Genomic DNA, 7806 nt, shown 5'->3' with positions numbered 1-7806 from the left:
TAAAATAAACTTATATAGTACCCTTAAAAATACCCATAATGACCTCACTTTGATTGGACTTAAAAAGAAAAGACTTAAATGACCCTCATTTACGGACCACACCAGGTGTCACGAGTACCTTCACGAGCCGTGGTGAGGACCACGACTCGTGATCCTGCCCGTGAAGGTTGGGACAGTGTCTAGGAATTTTGGGCTTTTCGTTCACAAGCCCAAGGCATTACCATGAGGGGCTCCATGAGCTGTGGTCAAGGCCACGAGCTGTGGTCAAGGCCACGAGCCGTGGTCCCTCTCGTGGTCCTTGAGGCAGTGGCCTTGCCACTTGGGACCATTTGCTCTATGCCCAAGTCATCTTCACGAAGGGCTCCACGAGCCGTGGTCAAGACCATGAGCCGTGGTCCCTTCCGTGAAAGTGAGGCTGTAGCTTGGTCATTTAGGGACTTATCTCCTTTGGCCAAGGTAACTCCACGAGGCCTCCCACGAGCCGTGGTCATGACCACGAGCCTTGGTGATGGCCGTGGAAGTTGAGGCAGTAGCTAGGAGTTTGGGGCAGCCTTGGCCTTTGGCCTTGGCTTGCCTTTTTTTGCTTGGCACTTTCCCCTTAGGCCTTGACCCCCATAAGCCCTCTTTCAACTCTAGAAGGTCTTCTAATCCACACAGAGTCATTTTACGATTTTTAATTTTACGTTTAGGCTCTAGTTTAACCTACCATTTTCCAGATTGTTACGCTATCCCTCCCTTAGGAACATTCGTCCTCGAATGGAGATTTAGACACCTTACAAAATTATAGAATCAAGACTAGCAGCCCATCATGCATGCAACATTAAAATAATGCACAATTCATAGGAGGAAACATCAACTCCATTCTCAATACATATACAATGCAACATAAGGAAGTAAGAGCTACATCCACAACCCATTATGCACAAACTTCATCATTTCATATCATCATTGGAGGAACTACCTTCTCCAACTCAAAGCAAGCTCAACACCACAATATGGAGCAAACATGCCATTTCATCAAAAGCATAACTAAGTATATTCATCGAAAACATAACTAAGCATGTTCAACAAATCATCTTATGAAGTCAAATATGCAATCATCATACTAAAATGCAAATCAACATGAGGAACATATAAATCATGAAAACTCAATTTATGCTAAATATGAATTCTCACAAGAACATGCATATCATAAGGAACATTTATTGCACATATGACTTCCAAAGCACTAATTTAAGAAAACTAGTTACCTCATGTTTGGATAGGAGTAGAAGGAAAGAGATGAGGATAGCGGGACTTCATATCGGCCTTGACCTCCCATGTAGCACCCTCAACTAAGTGATTCCTCCATAAAACCTTAACGGAAACTACATCTTTGTTTCTCAACCTCTTAACTTGCCGGTCTAGAATCTCTACCGGAATCTCTTCATAAGAAAGACTCTCATCAACTCCCAAACCTCTAAAGGAATGATGGTTACCGAATCACCAATGCATTTCTTTAGCATGGAAACATGAGATACTGGGTGAACCGGAGCCAATTCATTTGGCAAGTCCAATTCATAGGCAACTTTGCCAACACGTTGTAAGATTTGATATGGTCCCACATACCGGGGGCTAAGCTTCCCTTTCTTACCAAACCTCATCACACCCTTCATAGGTGAGATTTTCAAGTAGACCAAATCACTAACTTCGAATTCTAAATCCCTTCTTCTAACATCGGCATAAGACATTTGCCGACTTTGGGCCATCTTCAACCTATCTCTAATAAGTCAAAATTTTTCAATGGCCTCATAAACTAGTTCGAGACTGATTAGAGCAATTTTACCCACCTCAAACCACCCAACCGGAGATCTACAGCTCCTACCATATAGTGCTTCAAATGGAGCCATGACAATACTTGGGTGGTGACTATTGTTGTAGGCAAACTCTATCAACGGTAGATGCTCGTCCCAATTACTTTAAAAATCTATGACACACACCCTCAACATATCCTCTACGGTTTGAATGGTGCATTCCACTTGAACCTCCATTTGAGGGTGAAAGGCCCCGCTAAGCTTGACCTTAGTACCAAGCCCTTTTTGGAATGCCTTCCAAAAATGTGAAGTAAATTGAGTAGCCCAATCCGATATAATAGATAGAGGAACCCCATGCAACTTCACTAACTCCTTGATGTACAATTTGGCATAGTCTTCTACCGAGAATGAAACCTTGACGGGAATACAGTGGGTGGACTTTGTCATTCTATCAATAATGACCCAAATAGAATCATGTTGCCTTCGAGTACGAGGCAACTCCACTATACAATCCATATTCACATCCTCCAACTTCCAAGTGGGAATATTAATATCTTGGGACAAGCCTCCCGGTCTTAAATGTTCGGCCTTAACTTGTTGACAATTCGGACATTTGGCTACAAAACCCGCTATATCCTTCTTCATACCATTCAACGAATAGACTTCCCGTAAGTCACAATACATCTTGGTGGCTCCCAGATTAATAGAATACCGTGAACCATGAGCTTCCTCTAGAATTTTCTCTCTCAAGCCATCAACATTCAGTACACATAACCGACCTTGGTACCTAAGCACCTCATCTCCCCCTTGGGAGAAAGCCTCAACGGACTTGGTGAGTACCAATTCTTTCAACTCTATTAATATGGGATCAAGGGCTTGTTTAGACTTCACATCAACCACAAAGGAGGATTCAGAACCACTATGGAACATTACACCACCCTTGGTGGAATCCACTAGTTGGACACCTAACGGGGCCAATCTATGCACATCATGAACTAACTCCTTCTTCTCAATCTCTAGGGCCACACTACCCATGGACAATCGACTTAGGGTACCTGTAACTACATTGGCTTTGCCGGGGTGGTAAAGCACACTTATATCATAATCCTTTAGAAGCTCTAACCACCTTTTTTGTTGGAGATTCAAGTATTTTTGGCTAAACACATTTTGAAGACTCTTGTGATCGGTGAAAACGTCCACATGGACCCCATATAGATAATGTTTCCATATTTTCAAAGCAAACACTTCAGCCGCTAGTTCAAGATCATGAGTTGGATAATTATTTTCATGGACCTTGAGTTGCCTTGAAGCATAGGCGATTACTTAACAATGTTGCAGAAAGACACATCTCAAACCCACTCGAGAAATGTCAGAATAAATAACAAATCCATCGGTACCCTCCGGTAAGGTCAACATCAGAGCAGAAGTAAGTTAATATTTCAACTCTTGGAAGATTTTTTTACAAGCCTCTGACCACACAAATTTAGCTTTCTTTTGAGTCAAGGCCGTCAATGGAGAAGCAATGGAGGAAAAACCCTCAACAAACCTCCTATAATAGCCGGCCAAACCCAAAAATCTTCTAATATCGGTAGGAGTTAGAGGTCTAGGCCAACTCTTGACCACATCCATCTTCTTAGGATCTACCTCGATACCCATGTTTGACACAAAATGACCAAGGAAGGCAAGACCTTAGCCAAAACTCACATTTACTAAACTTAGCATATAATTAGTATTCTTTAAGGACTTGCAATACAGTCCTCAAATGCTTCATATGATCACCCTCACTCCTTGAATAGATCAAAATATCATCAATAAAAATGATCACAAATGAATCAAGATATTGCCTAAATACCCTATTCATTAGATCCATGAATGCCGCCGGGGCATTTGTTACACCAAAAGACATGACTAGGAATTCCTAGTGACTATCTATTGTTTGGAAGGCCGTCTTGGGAATGTAAACCCATCTCACCCTTAATTAGTGATATCCCGAACGTAGGTCAATCTTCGAAAAGTAACTACCTCCTTGGAGTTGGTCAAACAAATCGTCAATTCTAGGAAGAGGATACTTATTGTTTATAGTGACCTTGTTCAATTGGCGGTAGTCTATACACATCCTAAAGGACCCATCCTTCTTCTTTATGAACAATACCGGAGCACCCCATGGAGATATGCTTGGTTTAATAAAGCCTTTGTCTAACAAATCCTTGAGTTGTTCCTTCAACTCTTTCAATTCGGCCGGAGCCATTCGATAAGGAGGAATGGATATGGGTTGTGTATCCGGCAAAATATCAATGCCAAAGTCTATTTCGTGTTCAGGAGGAATATCAGGCAAGTCATCGAGAAAGACTTCTGAAAACTCACTCACCATGCAGACCGACTCCAAATGAGGAGTCTCAGACTCAACATTCATAACCTTAACAATATGGTAGATGCACCCCTTGAAGACCATTTTTCTAGCTTTTAAACATGAAACAAATCGACCTATAGGGATTGAATTTCCCCCTTCCATTCTAAAGTAGGCTCATTTGGAAATTGAAACTTAACTACCCGGGTTCTACAATCAATGGACGCAAAACATGCATGCAACCAATTCATCCCCAAAATGACATCAAAGTTTAACATGTCTAATTCTATAAAATCAACCAAAGTGAGTTTATGAGACAAAGAAATAGGACAACTTCTATATACCCTTTTTGCCACTACCGAGTCACCAACCGGAGTAGATACCAAAAAAGGTTCTTCTAACACATCGGGGAGTATTTCAAATTTCATAGCCACTAAAGGTGTAACAAATGACAAAGTGGCACCGGGGTCTAACAATGGATAACATCAATAGAAAAGACTTGTAACATACCGATCACAACATCCGGGGATCCCTCTTGGTCACTTCGGGATTGGAGAGCATAGAAACTGTTCTTCTTGGGAGTATCGGAGTTTGAACCACTAGGAGGAGTTTGATTATCCTCTCTTCCCTTGGCCGTACGAGTTGGGAAATCTTTCAATTGATGACCACCCTTTCAACAACCATAGAAAACACCCATGCCGGTAAGACATTTACCATCATGCTTCTTACCGCACTTGGCACAAGTGGGCATCACCATAGAAGATTCACCACTATTTCCTTCTTGAGGCTTAGTGTTAGCCACCCTATATTTGTTGACCCTTGGAGCACTAGAAGAGCCTTGGTTGGAAATCCTCTTCTTGAACCTTGGCCTACCTTGACCCTCGAACTTACCCTTAGAAGAATTTCCATCATCGGTCCTTGCCCTTTTTACCTCTCTATTCTTCTTCCTAAGTATTATCTCCTCAACTTGTTGAGCATACACTATTAGATGGGAGATATCCATATTATCATGGAACATTGCCGCATGGCATTCTTCCTCAATCGAGTCGGACACACCCGTCACAAATTGACTCATCTCCTCCCTTGGATTAGACACCAAAGACGGAGCATACTTGGACAACTTAGTGAATTTCAAAGAATATTCTTTGACACTTATACCTCCTTGGTGAAGGTTGATAAATTCCTCCCCCTTTGCTTCCCTCTTTTCTCGTGGAAAGAACCTATCAAGTAATGTTTTGTTGAACACTTCCCAATCTATGGAACCCACTCCTATAGCCCTATTATCCTTCCATTGAGTATACCATACTTGAGCCACATCCTTCAATTGATAAGCGGCTAGTTTGGATTTCTCAATAGAAGTCAACCCCATAGCATCAACTATCTTGTAGATCTCTTCCATAAATTCTTGTGGGTCGTCATTCACTTTGGAACCAAAGAACATAGGAGGGTTCATCCTTGTGAGATCTCTCAACCTTGAAGCCATGGTACTCACAATAGGGTTCATACGGGGTACAACTTCCCTATTAGCTTATGCCATCATGGCTTGGGCTTGAGTTGTCATGGCTTGTGCTTGAGCCGTCATGACTTGAGTCAATGTTTGGAGATCCACCCTAATTTCCACATTGGTCATAGCTCCCTCATCATAAGGAGCTTGAGGATCTTGAGGAGCTTGGGGAGGAACTCCCTCGTTCACATTCTCCTCTTCCATCCTCTTTGCATTCCCCCTTCTTGTACTCATAGCCTATAAACACAAGAGAAGGGTTAGGAAAAGGACTTCATAGAGTTAGGACTCCAAAGCACGACTAAAGAGTAATGAGTGAAGTGAACCTTCCTAAGCATCTTATAGACCCTCATTCATATGTGTGGCGCACTTCACACTCATGAACAAGACTCTACTAGATGTGGTTTATGAGACATCAACCTAAAAATCAAAGTTTTTCTTTCATAAAAACCAAAAAAGAATCTAGACATTGTCTCATAATCCATCTATTACAATAGAATGTCAATAGGGACACAACCCTTTACAATAAAGTCTCAAAAGTAGTCTATAAGAAAAGCAACTATAAGTGAAATCCATCTTGCCCTCGAACCATGAGGACTCACCACAAGTCTTGGAGATTAGCAATTCAAGCCTTTGTCAAGAAAGGAAGTACACTTCACCTAGCCGGAACCTACACTTATCAAAAATGTAGAAGAAATAGGGGTTAGAACAAGTACGTACTAGGTAGGGAAGCATGCATAAAAATCCTTGAAATATGATAAAAAGGCCATTTTGGTTAAAAAGTATACATTTGTCAAGTTTGAGAATCATCATGCACATTCAATGTAAAACACAAGTCAAAATAACATTTATCATGTAAGAGCATTGTAACGTAATAGAACCATATTTTTGGTAACCTTAAGGTGTACTTATGCAATGCATGATTGACATCCCATAATATCAACCACACTAAGTATTCCTTTGAGGACACCCTAATCATACATAAAATACATAGGCCTCATCATAGTCAATACTCATAGACAAGGAAATAGTCATGTACATTAACTTTGAACATAAGGAAAGTCATCCGTAGCAACAATCCATTCAACATACATACATACATTCGTATCTTATCATAGCATAAGAAACCATCCCATAACACCTATCTAAGTCTTACTTGTGCAATGTAAAAGTGAAGTCCCATACACCCACTCCTACTAAGTAAAACTCATCAAGAAGTCATAAGTCTAGTTCGTGTCATATTCATTATCTTGTCATATAGGGAAAGTAGCCATAACCGACATAGACCATGTGAGCTACATGGAATCCGGTATCGTGTAACCCCACACCGAAAGAAGGTGTCCTACTTGCCTAAGGTAGAACTATATGTATTAGCTTTTAAGTGGATCCACTAGCTAAAGACCTATGTGGGTACATAGTTATGTGATAGAGAGATTGCTTCTAGAAACCCGACCTATTGTATTGGTGGAGGAGCTTCCATCTTATGAGAATAATTTAGATGACTCGGCCTATTGTATTGATTGGAGGGTCTCTAACTCAATTACCATATCCTCTCGGTGCTAAAAATTATTCCCAAAATTATACATAATTAGTCTTGAATTGCATTTACATATGTGAAGGAATACCTTGCCCTTCATTCAATACAACTCATAAAATAGCTCATAAATTCAATTAGGTGAGCATGGACTTTCAACCTTAGAATCATCATTAACATGTGAGTAAACCTTTCACATCATTTCATAGTGTTTCATGAGAAATAGCCTTTCATTCAACACAACAACATTATCATCATCCTAGACAATTCATACATAATCATGTGTAAGGGTAAGAGGAGAAAGACCATTCGACAATACCTCAATTTACACAATAGTCATAGGATCTTCACTTTCTAAGTGAATCATAAGTTCATACACAACTTCCATCAACATGTACAAACCTTCATAATTTACACTTCAAGGGTCATGAATAATATCTCACAATCACACCTAGAAATACTACATTAGGCATATATAAGACAAGATTCAATAACTAAAATACCATAGAAACAATTCATAGTATTCATCTTGCATCAATACACCCATCACAATTCATGAAATTGGGGTCATGGGGAAGTTCATGGGTTCATGGGGGATTTTACTATAAAATCACCATTAAACAACAAATCA

At 40.4% G+C, this 7806-nt stretch overlaps 1 pseudogene; it reads right to left on the bottom strand.

Annotated features, from left to right (window-relative positions):
- Window positions 1-438: 438 nt before the first annotated feature.
- On the bottom strand, window positions 439-5623 carry LOC125823863 (uncharacterized; annotated as a pseudogene).
- Between the last annotated feature and the right edge of the window lie 2183 nt (window positions 5624-7806).

The sequence above is a fragment of the Solanum verrucosum genome, unplaced genomic scaffold, assembly GCF_900185275.1.
Source record: "Solanum verrucosum unplaced genomic scaffold, falcon-dt-bn FXZP01000015.1, whole genome shotgun sequence".
Classification (NCBI taxonomy): Eukaryota; Viridiplantae; Streptophyta; class Magnoliopsida; order Solanales; family Solanaceae; genus Solanum; species Solanum verrucosum.
This window is presented reverse-complemented; position numbering and strand designations above follow the sequence as displayed.